At 38.9% G+C, this 18,804-nt stretch overlaps 1 protein-coding gene across 9 annotated transcripts in view; it reads right to left on the bottom strand.

Moving 5' to 3' along the window:
• The window catches only part of TBL1X (transducin beta like 1 X-linked), a 199,936-nt gene that overhangs the window by 129,059 nt on the left and 52,073 nt on the right, over nt 1-18,804 (bottom strand). For 6 of the 9 annotated variants that reach the window (XM_075095358.1, XM_075095388.1, XM_075095367.1 and 3 more), the window contains one exon: nt 12,134-12,206. The exons of the other annotated variants lie outside the window; for them this stretch is intronic. The gene's annotated coding sequence lies outside the window, so the exon portion shown is untranslated. The remainder of the gene's footprint in view (nt 1-12,133; nt 12,207-18,804) is intronic. 9 annotated transcript variants of the gene reach the window in all.

Here is an 18,804-nt window from a genome sequence, read left to right as displayed (position 1 = left end):
CCGAGAGGCTGCTGAAGTTGTGAAGAACTGGGCTCCACAGATGTCTTTACACCTACCACACAAAGTGAACAGAACAGAAAACAGTGTTTAGAAGAATCTTGTATACTCAGCCTGCATGCATATAAATACCTGTGTTCAGAAATGAAGTGAATCAGCTCCAGGTATATGCTTTTGGTCAAACTGGAAAGCACATGGAGGTGAGAAGTAGAAAAAAAATCACCATAATCTGATTAGCTGTGTAATTAAGACTAAACTGGGAGATCGATAAGGGAAACTATAAGGAGGGTTTTTTTCAGCACAGTATGCTGGAGAGAAAATGGGCAATCTGGTGGAAATCTAACAGGATAAAATAACAGATGGTAGGTAGACACCCAGGGGACATGGAATATGTTTGAAGATGATACTGGCTAACAGTATGATTAAGAGTATATGCAATATCACAATGCTTTAAGTTGAACAAGAGTATAAGTAGTAAGGCCATAAAAACCTTAATATTCTAGGTTCGTTTACATACTTTTATAGATACCTACAACACAAAGGAAGAACGCTTAGGAAAAAGCACTATATAATGCAAGTGTCTGGATATTTTAGGGAATGGTTCCTGACCTTGACTTGAGAAACATGGCAAACAACTATCTACAAATACAACACAAGATACCACACAGAGGACAAGCAATTAAATTAATCAGAAAAGATCTAACGCTAAATAATAGACTCAATGTAAAGAAAATAAAATTTGAGTTACATTTCTGAAAAACTTAGAGAGCAGAACAAGCTACAAGTGGAGCCGTGCAAACCACCATCATCTGGGCAACCTGAAGCCTACCTAACAGTACATCGTTCCACCAAGCCTGTAAGAACTCTGGAGGAAAAAGCTAGAGCAGTCCCTATATATTTTTTCAAACACAAACACACCAGTAACTTCCAGCAAAATCTTCCACACCGCCCACTCTTCTTCCAGTTGGTACCCATGCAGGAGTATGGCTTGCAGTCTGTAAGCCAAATACACAACTCAGGGTGGCCTCTCATGCTCAGGCAACACTTTCAGTTTTCTCCCAGGTACAGTCAAGTTTGCTTTACCAGTCGCATGAAACTATGGTGGTCCTGCGCCTTCCAAATATTTGCCAACAATTAAATAATACCTATAAACAATACAGTCCAGCTGTAGAACTGCTTATATCTCCATAAATAAATAAACATTATATATATAAACTCCAGATATATATAGATAGATAGATGGATACATACATACATAGAATAGAGAGCGTTAAATGGAGTAGATGTAAACAAATGATCTAAAAAGACATAAACCAATGCTGCATTATTATAAGCCAGCTATTTATGTAGATTTATTTTAAAATATGTCTGATTGCATTCATAGTACTGATGAAGAGAACTGCAACGCACTAAACATCATTAAACACTTAAGTTAAAATTCCTCCTTCATTGTCCCATCACAACCACTGCGACTTCACTTTGCCACCCAGGACAAGAATAACCGCATAACCTGAAGGTCAGAAAATTCCTACTCCAGTATGAAAGCAAGCAAAATAATTTCCAAAAGCAGAGCCCTCTACCATGCACAACCCTCAACTTTCAGCTCTCCCATCTCCAACTGGCCCTAATTTAAATTAGAAGGCTGGTAGCTTTAGCACTTCAGCTGATATCAATTACCATTATATCATGCAAAGCACTCCCTGAAGTAATCAGGAACCAAGCTGCTTATGGAAATAGTGTAAAAATTGCACCAGAAATGAAATAGAAGCCAGTACACAGCAGAGATATAACCAGCCCCTCTGTAAGAAAAAGAGATTTAAATGGGCAGCTGCATTCTGCATCAGCAGAATTACAACCATTTCTGAGAAGGGTTTTAAGGTGCATAGAGAGGTCACTGTCTTCCATAGATTGGGTTACTGCAAGGCCAATGGATAATAACTATAGCAAGGAAGCAACTGGGTACTGGACTGCCTCAAAACAGCTGAGGAGAAAGGATAAGCCAGAACGATGCTGACACTGATGGGGCATCAGAGCAGGCATCGTCCTCTAATTTACTCAAAGCTAGCTCATTAAAACTTCATGGTGTTTTTACAACCATAAAACCCAATAAACCAAGCCCCAAAACAGAGATTTTTTTTTTTTTTTTTATTCTAGACCAGGAAAATGGTGAGAGGTAATAAGCTTGGGCCCAATTAAATGTGATGTAAGGAACCAACAAGAAACACACTTAGGAAGCCAAAGTTGTAACAGCCGTCTTGCATTGTCCCTCTTGTGTCTGTTCTCTGTATCCCACTTAAGTGGCTTTTGCCCAGGCATGAAGTATTTTGTTTTCACGATGCTTAAACCAGTACCCATGACTTGTCATACAGGGCAAATTTGCCCAACTGAGGAGCCAGTTAAAGTCATTCAGGTCCCACCTTAGATGTACTGAAAGGGCAGATATAGATCAGCTTCCTGGCACCCTTCCATTCTACAATTTCCTACCACTATTACACTGATGATTCAAATCTAATTTTAACCAGCAAGTAAGCCTTCTGCTGTCAGCAAGCATTGTTCCAAGACAGAAGGAAAATACTTTAAACACATTTTCATGCCTTTCAACATCTGCATTTTCGTATTGCTTTTGTTCCTGGAGAGGGGCACGGAAAAGGGAAATAAGGGAATCACTTCCCAAGGTAGGGAGCTAAGGTATCAGTGCTGTCACTTATAATTTCCTAAACAAGCCTAATTTTTCCAAACAATACATGGGTAGAAGAAGGGTATTATTAATTTAAGAACTCATGCTTTGAAAGCCTAAAAAACTTGCTACAGTAACAAAGCAAGTTTCAAAAACATATTCCCCTAAGGTCACATAAAAATAATGGGGTTCGCTTCAAAAATACAAAAACATTTTCCACATCCATTGGTAGAATTGAATCCTGTACAGCCACAGTATTTAATATTTTTTGAAATAGCTAACTATATGCATCTCTTTACAGCTAAGTCTGCGTGTAAATGAAACTTCTCTGCCAGTTTAGAAAGAATCTAAACATTTCCTTGGTTGTATACTATCTCACAAGAGGAGACCACTCACCAGGTTTCTAAGTGTTGGCGTAAGAGATCAGAAAAAGCAAAAGACTTTGAGTATTCTTTTACCTATTTTCAGATGGCCATCAAAAGCAAATTCACCACAGAATAACGAAGAGCTGAGTTCATTAGTTGTACAGGAAAAGAAGTCATACCATATAATGTGCATTGGTAGTGAAAAGTTGCAAGAGGTAAGACATTCACTGAACATAATTAGTTCCAAAGATTATTGTAGAAGAATGACATAAACATGGTTCCAATAACCAAAGATAAGACAACAACAAGCATAGAAAAGTCTTCCTGACAAGGAAGAAACAGGACAGTTTGTTCCAAGTTACAGTACAATCACGTTAGCTATGTGGCACATCCTGATGTTTATCTCATATGATTTTAGTAACCTAAAACAGAATATTAAAGCCCTCTGCATGTCTCCTAAACAAAGCAAATGCTGTACTGTGGTGCTGAAATACGTAAGTGAATGAAATGACATACGTAAGGTGCTTCCATTACCTAGAATTCATATTATAGAAGGTCATTTATACATTGGAATGGGAAATACTTAATAGCATTTAACGTTCTCACCAGTATAGAAAATATTACATGTGTAATGCACTGCCTTGTTTTTACAGCCTGTGTAAAATACAGTGCTACACTGTTGACTGAATGGCAGTAGGCAAAACATGGGGGATCAAGTGTTGCAGTCGTCTTGGACAGACATTATGGAACCCGTGCAAGGTATTTAATTTGATCTCTCTGTTCAAGTCAGTGGCATTTGCATTCATTCACATTCAGCAAGTTAAAAAAGCTAAGATTCTTTCATTTCTTCTTTCCTCTCAAACTCCGTTTGTTCTTCTGTGGCATTATTGCCATAAATAAATTGTTACATTTAGACCAGCTGTGATACTACTGCCAGCCAATTTCACTGCAGATAAAGGTCAAGGAAAAAGTTATTAAAAAACAAAATAACATTTTTTTCCAAATTCTCTAAGTAAAACATCAGTGCCAAGCAATCAAGTCAACTTTGAACATCGGTCAGTCCTTACAGGGCTCCTAAGCGGGCTGTGTGTTTTATCTGCCATAACAGATACACTGGGCAGAAGGCATCTGGTAACTTTAGGCACAAGACAAATTACTGAACTATTTCTCCTGTTTCTTGCACAGTAACTACTGTGTTGCAACTGTCCTCCATAAACAGATGACTATCATCTCAGCTAAATAATGTGCCAGTATGAAAGTCCTAACCTTAACTGAAGACCTTCATAAGCATGAAGAGAAAAAGAGACCAGTACATTATCTGAGTTTCCTCAATAACACAAGTTTTGAAACTCAGATATGCAATCCTTGCATCAGCTTAACTTTGAAACATTGAAAGAAATCTGTATTTTAGGAATTCATCTGAACAGGATGAAAAAAATTCAGCTAAGGGACAATTCCTCATCTCAATTTCAACAATTTTTCAGTTTTAAAATAGGAATGAATATTGGGGGAATAACAAAATCTGTTTCCTTTTTGAATTCTTCTACCTTTAGCTCATTTCCAGCACATCTTTTTATTTCACAGAATGGTAGGGGTTGAAAGGGACCTCTGGAGATCACCCTGTCCACCCCCCCTGCTTGAGCAGGCACACCCAGAGCAGGGGGCACAGGACCGCATCCAGGCAGGTTTTGAATGTCTCCAGGGAAGGAGACTCCACAGCCTCCCTGGGCAGCCTGTGCCACGGCTCTGGCACCCTCACAGGAAAGGAGTTTTTCCTCATATTGAGGTGGAACTTCCTGTGTTCCAACTTGTGCCCATTGCCCCTTGGCCTGTCATTGGGCACCACTGAAAAGAGCCTAGTCCCATCATCCAGTCACCACCCTTTAGATATTTATAGGTATTGATGAAATCCCCCCTCAGTCTTTTCTTCTCCAGGCTGAACAAAACCAGGTCTCTCAGCCTTTCCTCATAAGGGAGGTGTTCCAGCCCCCTGATCATCTTGGTAGAGCGGAGAGCCGCTGGCCTTGCTCAAGCAGTTCCGCATCCTTCTTAAACTGGGGGGTCCAAAACTGGACACAGTACTCCAAATGTGGTCTCTTCCAAACAAAAGGGCCTTCTCATTTCATAAATCTTCACACACTCATTACCAGATGCTGACCAACTCAAAATTTCAGTCTCTATTTGACAAAACAGATTGGATTTTATCAGCTTCCTACCAGAAAGATGAGCTCCTCTAGAACTCCCCAACTCTCTCCCCAATACATCCAAACACTTTGAGCTTCAGGTATGAGTACAGCTCCTCCACACTGTACCTCCATATTAGTTAAATATCATCCATTCCATACGGATAGTAAATACACTCCATATTTGTTAGTCTTGTCATCTTACATCAAAACATCAAATCACTGAATGGTAGACTTACATGCAAGCTGTAGAGCATGGCCGCAGCGCACGTCAAGATATATACATGACAACTTCTGAAGGAGCTTTAGATATTACGGGCTTGCACAGATCAAAAGAAAAAGACATCACTTTGCTATTCCTCATCACTATCTTTAAAAGTGAGTAGTGCTGTGAAATAATGAACAGAAGAGCACATTAATAAAAATAACGTCTAAAAATCACCTGGAGATCTGGAGTAGGGAAACAGGAGAAAAATGCTGCTATTTAGTTCAGAACGAGGATGTTCAGGAACAGCTCAACAGAGCTTTTTCCAGCGACTACAACTGGGGCCAATAACTGCTGGATTTGCTTACAAATTCAGCCAGTGTTTTAGGGACAGGACACAGGACAGGCTTCTGCAAAAGTAGGCAAATATTTAAGCATGTGTTATTATCATACATTATTAGCAGAGACATGGCCCTGTACATCTGGCTTCAAAGCACAGGAGATACTGCGATCTGCATCCACTGCTTTCCTCATTGCAGATGTGCACACAGACCACTAGGCTATTTTGGATTGGTGCTTAACGTTGACTAGATAGATTAGAATTTGCAAAGACAGGAAGGACTTGGGATTTAAAGCAATGAGAAGGAAACAGAAACACAAATGAAAAGTAACAAGAGATATTCCTTGGGAAAATGCAAGATATAACAAGTTCGGTACAAAAAAAAATTAGTAATAAGGAAGGAAGGGAAGGAAGGGGAAAAGTGCACTAAGTCATAAATGAAGCAGAAGATATTATGGGCAGGCAAGCTACGTTGTAGAATTTAAAAAAAACAAAAGCATCAGAAAATGTATTATGCAAAAAAATGTATAGCCTCGATAAATTTAGGAGGACCTGGACTCCTGAATCTTCTGGTTAAATGAAGGGGGGTCTCTAAAAAGCAAAAACTTGAAGAACTAACTTTTGAGTAAAGACTGGGAGATAAATCTGTACAGGTGAAAAATGGCAAAGTGGGGTTATAGTTTAAAAAATACCCAAAGGAGGAATCTGCACAGCAGAAAAGGAAGACATTTTCTATCACATATGAAAACTCAAGAAGGAATATAAAGGGAAGGATTTTTTTGTTTAATGGAAAATACTGAGTAAACAGCAGGAAAGGCTTTTTGGAGGGGTACAACTCTTGGCCTGTGAAAAAAACTGCCGGGGAGAATACTGCACAGCTACTGCTGGACAAAATAACAGAAAATGCACTGTTGGGAACAGTCCTGTATTGGCAAGGAGGAATGCCTCAAATAGTGTAAAAGACCACTTCTCAGTCTGCCTATCTATACACTGTGCATCCTGTAACTAAGATATATTACCTGAAAATCTGTGGTCCCTTTTTAATATAATGCTAATGTACTTTATTACTGATTTTAACAGGCTTTAATAGGAGGAAGCATATATTCAATTATTTTATTACATGCTTTGAATATAAATGGCAAGCATCTGCTCTCTAGTTTACTCCTTCCGTCCTCGCCCTCTCATAAAAAAAAAGTGCCAGCACATTTTAGAATTCAGAGCAGCCCTCCCCAGCCCAGCCGCTTTCTTGGCTGGTTTGCCGGGATCTATATATCCAATCTAATTATTTTGATTCCCATTTCCAACCCTATCAGTGGTGCAGTGGTGCAAGAAATCAAAATGCCACTCTCCTGAATGTGTTAGAAGCTCAAAGCTAACAGCTACTCATTTGCAGAGGCATCACTGAGTGGCCCAAAGCCCCTGTCATCATGCAATTTATGTTCAGCGTTCTGGATGTGACTCGAGAGGGGTTTCCCAGTGCACCAATACTGAGCCTTTCATACAACATTTCAGATATGCTACAGCTTGTTGCATCATCTTGTCCTGTCACAGGATAACTGACTAACAAAACCCAGCAACGCTTCAGCTTAGATTTTGTCTCTTTTTAAAGACTTTCTGAAGTCCTTCTTTGTTATTTTTCCCTTTGTTTTCTTAAAAGGGAAAAAACAGGATCACACAAGCTTATCTTCCCTGAAGTGATGAGAAGAGTCAGCAATACTCCTGCCAAAACACCTACTATCCTCTCAAGTCAGGGGGATCATATGTTGCTCACTAGCTGAATTCCCTTGGGGGTCTTTTCCCTGACTATACGCTTTTCCCCTCTTGAATTACAGTCCTACTTAGATTCTAATGCCTCAGCGCCACCAAAAATATTCCCATTCATTTCCACAGCTTTTACAAATATGATAACATGATTTGTGTTTAAATATAAGCATCACCGTTTTACTTTTTATTATGAATATCATATGTTTGGCAAGCTGTCTGACCTTCCTTATGATGATGAATGCCGCAGCAAACAATTTGCTGTATCTTTAAAGAAATGGCCAATTCAATTACATTATGCCAGAAGCTTTCAAATCCCTCTCTGCCAAACGTCTTTGCTATATCCTGCCACAGACAGCCCATTTGTATTCCAGCACAGTAGGACACTTGTTTTATTGAAGCATACAGTTCTAGTTAGGTACTATCAACAGAGCACTATTTCAGTTCTCCAGCTCTGTGCTCCTTCCCACCCCCTCTGGCCTCGGTTATTAGGATTTTCAATTTTACTGACCAAACGTGTATGCATTACTAATTACATGCATGAAATCCAGTAGTTATCGACTGCTACAACAAAATACATTAGTGACCAATTACAGGAGTTCTTGGCAGCAATGGTTATCATTTTAGTGGATTTAATCATTGCACTTAAACTGAAGCTTGAGATTCCCTTTGAGATTACACCACTAATTGCTTCTGTTTTGCCAGTTACTGCATGAGCTGGTTTGCAAAAAGGATCACTAAAGATGCTTTCTAAATAGTGAAGACCAGCAAACAGATGAAGCCTCCTGTAATGAGGCTACACCACACACCCCCCAAAACCACAGCGTCAGTTCATTCATACCACAATGCCAATCTCCAATAAATATCCCCCTTGTCTTACGTTCTTTCCTTCTCATTTATTGTTATTTGGGCAGACAACAGCAATACAGCTGCATTGCTGTTCACATGAATTGTGTGACACACTAGCATTTATTTAAATAGATAGTGAGAATATTACACTTTTTTTAAAAAAAAAATTCATTTCCCCCCCTCTTCTGTGTTTCTGTATTTACGGAGAGGATACTACTTGTTATTTTTATTATGACAAAATGTTTGAATGGTCTTAGACCTTTAAAAAAAAAAGCAAACCACAACATAGCTAGGCAAAGTACATGATTTATTACATGCACAATACCACCGTAATAGGCTTCCACTTTCCAGGAATCCCTAAAAACAAACATTCCCCCTCCAAAGGAATTTGTAATATAACATATTGTTCTTTAAGAGCCCACATCTACCTCCAGATCCCCACTAGTGATGAATTATCTGGTTTACAGCCTCATCAAGTACAAGTGTCTATATATTTTAATGCTGAGGCCAACCACAGGACTTTGGTACCTTTCAAATTTAGTGATATACAACTTTCCAAACACTAATGAAAGGCTGTGACACTTGGCTTCAGGCAAAACAAGGAGATATAATTTCATCAGCATTTGAGGTCTGATCAAAATATGCTGCCTTTCAAAGGCAGAGAGCATGGGGGAGGGTTGCAACTACAGTTCTGTTAGCTGTCTGAGAACAAGCTATTATAAAAAATAAAATTGCTTAAATAAATTTGTTTTGTCCTTTTTATTAAAATTTCAGCTGCTGGAGCTTCCCATTACTCAAACATCACTTCCTGAACAAAGAACCCCTCTCAAAAGTAAAAAGAAAACAAAAATCCGTAACCAAAAATTTCTCATAAGATTAAATGACCTAGAATTGTCTCATCAAACATCAACTTCTTTAGGATTTCAGTAGATGCCAAGTTGACACAACTCTAATTAGAAACTGAATTGATCTGAGAGATACTGTAGAGAAAGAGTTTCAAATCCCCAGAGACCTCTAGACTATGAACAGCAGAGCACGATATCTTTAAAAACTGTCAGAAACCATATGCTATGATTTACAAAAATAATAACAATCTCCCTGAAACTGACTGCTAAAAGAAGTTGAAGAGCTTTGTCCTACAATATCAACAGGCTGTAGCAACAGCACCAGTTGGCTTCACGTCAGCCTCTAAACTATCATACAGACTCTTACCTGCCGCTGATCCCTGAAGAACATAATACAGTACACAGAGGGTTGCGTCACTGATACATTTTATCTTGCTTCAAACCCAGATGTAGATTTGCACAAAACCCGTGGAGCTTTCCAGAACACCAGGCACAAGAACTGCAACATGCAGGATGCTTTCAAAAACAAGGCCAGTTCATTTCCATGCTTAACTGAGAAAATCCTGCCCCAGGGCACTCCATTTCAAGTGTGAATGAGAAGATCTGTAGGTGATGCGGTACCTAAAATAACTGGCAAATAATAAACTGGATAACACACCTAAGTTAGAGATCAACCCTATATTAATAAAGGAACAGACTACACAATTTAATTGGATTGTCCCCATCTCTTAGTTCAATAGTTCCTGACTTCTGCCTTCCTCAAACAACAATTAAGGACAATTTTCGAGTAAAAAGTAACACTGATGTGGTATCTTTGTCAGGGTAGAACCTGCAAATCCTCAAGCTCAGCAGAATGACCACCTTCCTTTTGTATGGGCAAGTTCCTGTCTCATATACACAAGCACAAAATTTAAACTATAATTCCAAAAAGACTGCAATTGCACCTGGAATTTCTAGTGCTGCCTTCTAAATGAGGAAATGGGAACAAGACAGGAGAAGAAAATACTCCCAAAATGAACAGCTGAGCTTATGTAGCACCCAAAATACAAAGGGTCAGGAAATACCTGTCTTTCATCACTGTCAAAAGCAATAGACTAAAATATGCAGAGTAGGACTGATAACACAGGAAATAAATGAAAACATTTGCTGCGTGTTAGCATAGAAGTTAAAAGAATCAAGGCAAAAACCTTTCTGTTTTTTCAAATCCAGGGTCCCTGCTGGATTTAAAACAGAGCCGTTGAGCCAATTTTCATTTCAAAACATGCCATTATCATTTAAGAATACTGAACTGCTCTCCTTTAATAAACCTTACACCTGTTCGCTAGTCCACTGACCTAATTCCTAAAACCATGTATAATGAGCACAAGTATTACAAGGCACGGTATTTGCAGGAACCAGAACTTCAATGAGAACTACAAATGCACAGGAAAGCGACCAGTTACTTATAATACAGTCTCAGGCATTATTTGTGATTCACTACCTAACTTACAAATCAAAGAACAATGGTAAATGATGCCATGATGCATTTCTGAATGAATTCTTATGTTTGTATAGCTCACAAAGCCTGGCATGTTTTTACATTACATACTTAATTCTTTTTAATATCAAAAGCAATGAGAGACTTTTTTGTCTACTACTGTGTTGCAAAGAGATAAACACAGTACATACTATGGCAAAATGAAATACACTTTTTTACACAGTGACATGACAGATATAAATTTATAAGTTCATGCATTCAGTACAAGTATATATTAAACCACAGCACAGGTTCTGAACAAAATGCACTGATAACAAGTTTAGACCAGATTAAATTGAGAGACTCTCAGCTGATAAGTAGAGTTTGTAAAGTTTAATGTAGATACCAGTAAGGATATTCAACTTACTGAAGCCTTCCAAAACTAAACTTAATTCTTTTAGCATGATAGATGCCAGCAGGAAGAAAGCCTCCAGCTCCGGCAACTGTTTCAGAAAACTCAATTAACTTGCCCATTATTAAAAACATGTTACCAGTAGAAAAAAGTTTCATGCTACACTATACTCACCTGCTCGTTGTTGTTATTATTACATGCATTTCATATACGAATATGTATGAATAAATAGATAAGTTAAAATATACAACAAAGTACCTTTTTGACATGTAAAATAATTTATTATAACCAGAATAATTCTTGGATTGCCAAGAAAGGAAGCTAGGTGGATAACTGAAAAATATTCTTCCTGCCTTCTCAGGAACCTGGGTAAGTTTGGGACTGGTTGGAGCCCTTCAGACGCCTAGGAATGTTTGCCACATACTCCATCAAAGCTGATGAAGAAAAGCTGTCCTTGTCCTATTTTAAGGGAAGCTAATCCAACTATTTCAATAGAGGCAAACCCAACTGACACAATAGCTTTTGTCTCAAACAACGTGAAATGAACATTCACCCTTTCCAAGACAACCATATTAGGCCACCACGAGGTTGTCTTCTCAGGCTTCATCCTCTGATGACCTCATACTTAACATGACCTCTTCTTAGGACTTCAGTCCTGCTTAAACGCAGTTACCTTCTTATGATCACAAACCAGCAAGACCTAGTTTAACTTTAAGAAACAGAGAGGTCGTTCAAACTCAGAAATTAGTCTCAAGATAAATAACTGAAAAGGCAAAACACCAAAATACCAAGGAATTCTGCATATAATCTGTGTTTAATTTTATGGAGGCTTTAAGGGTAGCAATAAAAAGCAAACCTACCGCAAAGCACTGAAGGCTCTATACAACATTCCCTTTAGCTAGCCCTAGTACCTCTAGTCTTTTTCAATTCAAAAGCCAAGGTATTGTCTCAAGTTACAGATTGCAATTAGGCACGGAGACGCTGAAAATATTTAACAGTTTTAACATTTTCTAAAGCTGATTTCCAGCTAAGCATTCACTTACTCAGGTGCAAGAACAGTCAAGCTCCCCAGTTTCCCCCAGATTTTCCCTTCAGGCCAGTTTTATCCTTAGGTACCTGTGTGCAATTAAAAAAAAAAATTAATTTACGTAACTCCTTCTAAGTTTATCTCTTGATTATACCAACTATATGGCCCCAAATTGTCCGCAATTTAAAAATACAGATATCCAACTTTTCTAACAGGATTATTTCCCATCAATGTGCTTAACCAGAAACAAACTCAAAGCTTTTTTTCCCTAAAAAAAACCTGGGTTTTATTTGACCAGTTCTACATATGTATTTTTGTAGACTCAGCACAACCTTATATGAAAGATTTTCTGTGAGAAACCTAATGTAAATTCAACCTAGTAGAAGGTGGAATTGCATGATTTAGGTATATTTCACCACTTGTCTTCAGGAGTACAGACAGACAGCAATACAGTTAAGGCTTTGTTAGCCACAGATTTAAGCTACCTTAAAACTGGTAACATGTGACAAGAAAATCCTACATAGTCAATTACCACTTTAAAAATTGAGAGAAGGTTTGTGTACAGGTGCACTGTCACTTAGTTAAGGAGGAGCTCAAAAAATAAAGTTATTCTACTTTCTCCTGGCACTAGTATGAATTAAAGAAACATTTTCAAAATGTGCTATTCAACCATATGGAATCAATTTTTGCAGGCATATGGAGCTCCAATTAAATAAGCGTGGCTTTGCTGACACAAAAGCCCACCTGCACATATTCAAGTTTTCCAGAATTAGACCATCTAATTTAGAGTAACCCATCTAACAATAACAGAGTAGAAAAGCAATGAATTTGATATGACACAACCACTGAAACTAGTCTCTTTAAATAGTAATCTCAGCCTTGCTTTTGACCATGGTCAGAATATAACCAGATTAGAAAGAAAACAAAGATTAAATTAGTTCCCCTAAAATATAATTATATCTGATCAAAAGAAAATTCTTTTTCATCCTCTCCATCATGCAAGCAAATGTATAATTGAAAAAGTAAACAAGGTACAGTTTTTCAAAGAAGATTTCACCAGAAGCCAATGGAAATTAAAAAACTGACTGTAACTCTGTGTGCTGGGTATGGCTGGGATAGAGTTAACAGGGCGGTGTTTTGGGTTTGTGCTGAAAACAGCGCTGATAACACAGGGATGTTTTTGTTACTGCTGAGCAGTGCTTACACAGAGCCAAGGCCCTTCCTGCTCCTCACCCCACCCCACCAGCGAGTGGGCTGGGGGTGCACAAGGAGCTGGGAGGGGACGCAGCTGGGACAGCTGACCCCAACTGACCAAAGGGATATCCCACACCATATGGCGTCATGCTCAGCATATAAAGCTGGGGGAAGAACAAGGCGGGGGGGGGGGAATGTTCGGAGTAATGGCATTTGTCTTCCCAAGTAACTGTTACGGAGTCCTGCTTTCCTGGAGATGGCTGAGTGGCTGAGCACCTGCCTGCCCATGGGAAGAAGTGAAGGAATTCCTTGTTTTGCTTTGGTTGAATGCACGGCTTTTGCTTTAGCTATTGAACTGTCTTTATCTCAACCCACGAGTTTTCTCACTTTTACTCTTCTGATTCTCTCCCCTGTCCCACTGTGAGGGGAGTGAATGACTGGCCACGTATGGCTTAGTTGCTGGATGGGCCTAAACCACAACATTGCGCTTCCTAGATTTTAAGTTTTCACATTGTGCGTCCAGGGTAAATACATGGAAAGTGTCATTTTAAAAAAAAAAAAACCACACACAAAACACACACAATGAAAGTCAACAAGCTATATATAAATGCTAACCTCTTCACAATTCCAAAATCTTAAAATAAAAAGGTGTCCAATGAGGTGGAAACTAACAAATTTTTAAGAGAGGACTTCAGAAGCCCTAATTTTTCTTTTTAAAGTATTTGGAATTAATCGGGCCCCCTTGTTCATATCAGGTCTGCCTGGTTTTTTATTAGGCGATGACATGCAATGTTTTTCCACAGACCCTGACCTCATTCAGTGAGTGCAGTAGCTAGAAGAAAAGAGTACTGAAAACCTACACATTAACTGAATTACATATAGTCACAGCATAGATAACAACAGATTGCATTACAGTCCCCTGCAAGTTACATCATATGATACCCCTAGACTGTGAACTTAAAGGATGAATCTTTTGAATTCGGAGCATTACAAACTTTAGTGCTCAACCAGAGATTCCTAAAACTCATTTATCAGAGTACCTAGCCTTATATAATACTTTAAACTATTTTGCTGGGGAAGCTGTATTCATCTACCCTAAATGGGTGACGCATCTTTCCTTTCTGGCAGCGCATTACCCCATTCACTACCTGTCTTAAAGACCTCTCTCCTTTGCTGCACAGTCTTTGTACACTTCTGGTCCACACACTTTGGAGATCATGTAATTTAAAACTATATCATAACACATACGTCCAAGGGAGCTCAATTAACATGTTCTAGACAACCTTAATTTCTCACCTTCCCAGCTTTCCAGTGCTTGTTTGTAACTCTAACAACATGCTTCAGGACAGCATTCTGAGCTTGGTTTTATTTCCAGCTCTTTTAAAGACAGTAACCGTTGAAAAGGAGCAGCTCTTGCCCTAGCAATTTTCAGATTTATTCTCAATAACCAACTCCCTATCTTTTCCGTATTTTCTTTCCTGGTTCCTGCACAGTCTTTGTGATTAGTGTGCCATAGCCATGGCTGCTACACTTTGTGCTGAACTCACTTGCAATGATGGGCATTACAGAGATCTCTACAAGGGCTAATGAGCAGGAGCACTTCATTTTGGGATACCAGAAGGTCTTGGGCAGAAGGCAAACCAAACCAGCATGGCCGCCTGTGCAGAAGTAGAATTTTAGGCACTTAAATTCCTCGCTACTGAAAATCATCAACACCTATATATTGAGAGGTCAAGGCAGCTGTATGAGGGCTTTGTGGACTGCAGGTACTTCAGCCTTGATTAACACCATCTACACTTTTAATTTTTTAAAAAAAAGTCACTCCACAAAGAACACAAAGTTAGATGGAATCTAGATTTCAATCTAAATTCATTCTACATTTCAGTTAATACAGAGTTACTAGTACTTCTTTAAGGCATTCTTTCTGAAGACAAAACAGGCCTTGATTCAGTTGAGTCAGTTATTAAGTACTGGGGGGAGGGAGGACAAACCGTTTTTAATTAAGAACAGGGTTTTCTTGGCATTATTTACCAAGGATAAGTGTGCTTATCTTTACTCTACTGGAAGAAAGTAGATGACATACCTTCTCCTATTTTTGCCAGAAAGTACGACCAACCAAAGACATCTCCTGTCTTGTCTCAAACAGATGTGCCCCCCCCCTTTATTTTTTTTTTTTTTTTTTGGGGGGGTGGGGGGTGGGGTGCAGTGGGGGCAAGGGCTTCAGGTTCAGGGGGTTAAGGCTGAATTTTAGATGATTTTATACAGCTGGGAGAGGTTGATTCCCCCAAGATGTAAAATAATAAAGCAAATTAAAAGACATTTAATTTATTGTATAAGTCCTATTTTTAGGATAGTTTCAATATTTGGCATGGTAACAATACAGTTTGTATCAACAGAATATGAACTAAATCAATATAAACAGAAGTCAAAATTATGTAATAAATTACAAAATGATAATAATGAAGAACAATCTTCCTACCTTTGAATACACAAAAGTAGTTCTTTGGATTACCTCATGACATCACCCTTATTTGTAACAGGCATCTTTTGAAACAAAGAGTTAACACAAACCTTAATATAGATTAGGTGATCTCAACTTCTTGGTATCAATCAAAACTAATAGCTAGCCGTAGGATTGTTCCTAACATTGATTTACATATCAGCATCCTAAACCTGTCAGCTCTCCCACTAATCTGCCCTTCCACCTAATTTTTTCTTTTCCCGTATTTTATACGTTCTCCTATCTCACACAACTCCTCCTCTTTCATTCATCTCCCTACGTTTGTTCCTTCCTCTTCCCCATAATTTCCCTACTGAAATACAAACCAATTTTCAAATAACGAAGAATGCAGTCGCCTTTCTGTACATTATAATCAGTACTTTGGGGGCACAACCCACACGTGCTGCAAATGTTGCAGCAGCTTTTCCTTAGCTTCAATACAATTCATGACTGGTGTATCACACATGTGAATGTAAAAGAAAATTCTGAATTGATCTTTCACATTATGCTTGCAATGAGCTTCCTAAGATTTATAATCTTGTTTGGTGTAACCTGTATGTTGATTGCCCAGAAGACAGTTCTGGAAAAATGAAAATCTAGAAGGGTCAGTCTAGATTTAAAACCAGCTCCGTTGCTAATTGTTGTTCTCAGCTTATTCTCAGTATTATTCTCTCTTCTTCCAGCCCCACCTCATTCAAATACACACAATGTCACATTTCATGGCATGCTTAACATGCCATTTTGCTTCACGTGCTGGAAAAATTTCTCTGTGGTTCTTTCCCAAGGACAGCATTTGCACTATTTCTAAATAGTGCAAAAAGTCATATAGCTTTTCTTCATTTTCTTTCTTCTGAGCCACTATGCTTCCCCCTTCTCATGCTGATAGAACAGTAGTCAGTCATATCACCCATTTCCTAAACAGAGCAGCAGATCCAGGCTCCTCTTCCATCAAATACAAGCCCATTCCTTCAGGGTGACAAGAGAGGGCTCAGTTCTCTCTTGTCTACAGTTGTGCTCTGCTGCCGTCCAAAATCCTACTCCTCCCAAACAACTAATGGGGTCTGTTCCTGAATCCCTCAATGTGCCACGCACTTAAATAGTCAGGCGGCTGACCAGTGAGTGTGTGTGTTTGCAGGCATCTCAGAGAGAGGGAGCAAGTGCTCACTCAGAAGGGGAAGAGAGGCAGCCTCTCTTCAGGCTGAAATTTTCACATGCAGCCTGGGAGATTAAGCTCTAGGATTCTCACAGCCTGTAATAAAATATGTGCAACTGAATCGCTTTCTTGATTTAAAAACCTCAACCTCCACTGAAATGATGTTGATTCAGTGAAGAAAGCACGTATCTCTCCTGTCCTGCTACTCTATCACTGAGTGGCCATTCAATAACAGCATACCTTACTTAATGAGTACAGATGAATGATTCAGTGCTAGGTGTCTGCTAAAGAGGAATTTCTGATACATCTTGATTCTTCCAATATCGAAACTAAAAAGAAAAAGTAACTCTCTAATTTATCCAAAATAAAGACAGCAGACTGAAGTTACTCTTCATATTTAAATAACAAATGATGGATAATATTTATGCACACTACAACAAGGCAGCCTTTCAACAAAGGTTTTGTGTATCCAATAAATACAATTCAAGTATAAATGCAATATCATCAATGAATGTACTATTTACAAATAAATCACTCATGCCTCTGTTGAGCCACGCTGTGTTAAGTACACTTTAATGCTAAAAGTAGTATTTAATTATCTTTATTTGACCCCAAATCCAACAGGGAAATAAAAATGTTCAAAATACCTGGAACTTGCTGATAAGCACTCAACATTAAAAGGTACCTATCAGGATAATATAAGATGGTATTTTTTCTTATTTCTTCTGAAGAGGTCTCAAACAGTTACACCAACATATTTAATGTTGTACTATCTCTTGTTCTTCAATTTGGTATACAGCCTGCTGGTGTTAAAGGTAGAATAAGGTTTGGGCATCAGTATGGCCTGACCCTGCAAATCCCCCACTGTCACATCCCATGGAGGAAGCAGGGCTGTTAATATGAATCATGCCCTTGGAACTAGGCTTCAAAACTTAAATAATCCAATGGCTGTAGCTCATACAGAAGCTGATTATCACTGGTGATCCTAGGAATTTCTCAGAAGTTGGCACTCTCAGTCTCTCCTGTTCATCAGCATGGTCGCATTTGTTTGCTAGTTAGAGTAACAGTAACATATTATCTGTAACTATTAGAAGAATTTTAAAAAAAAAAAAAACAAAAAAACACCACCAAACAAACCAACCCACTGGTAAACTGACCAAAAGGACATAAAATGAATGTCAGTATTTGCCGCCACTCACTTTAGGGAACCCTTCTCCTCTGTTTATTTTCTCTTTCTGCTCACAAGCTCCTGCCACCCCTCTCACCACTGTGTTTACATTCTAGTTTCCATCACCAGTGACATGAAAAAGATGCTTCGTTCAACCACACATACCTCCTTGCCAGAAAGGTCAAGAGAATCATTTACAAATGAAGGTCCATCATTTTCCCCCACAAATTACCCGTATGAAGCCAAGAACTGCCCGATCCTGTGATACCGGCTGCATTAAACAGCTGCACCTCATCACGTCAACAAGTGCCTGTGCCTCCCCAGGACCCGCATGACTGAAGGAAAAAAATGATTCTTGCCATCTAATGGATTCCCAGCACGGAAAATTTACCAGTGAAATGGTGACAGAATCATACGCTGCAGTAGTTCAAATCTTCCATGAACGGGTCTGGAGTGGGGGTTTTCTGGCAATGAATAGTTTTTTGGCTTAACAACCTGCATCCAAAAGAAGCCCAGCTCACCCCGAAACATCTTTCTTACTAGGATAAGAGGATTTTAGTGTTATGGCTATAGCGATTATAGTCTGGCTGATGCTAGTTAACTTGCTCACACAGACAAGTCCTAGAACTTTTCAGCAAACAAGTGATCTGGGTTTATATTTTGTGCAGCCTA

This window comes from Phalacrocorax aristotelis, chromosome 1 (assembly GCF_949628215.1).
Source record: "Phalacrocorax aristotelis chromosome 1, bGulAri2.1, whole genome shotgun sequence".
In the NCBI taxonomy this organism is placed as follows: Eukaryota; Metazoa; Chordata; class Aves; order Suliformes; family Phalacrocoracidae; genus Phalacrocorax; species Phalacrocorax aristotelis.
Note: the sequence above shows the minus strand (reverse complement) of the source record. Positions and strands in the feature narration are given on the sequence as shown.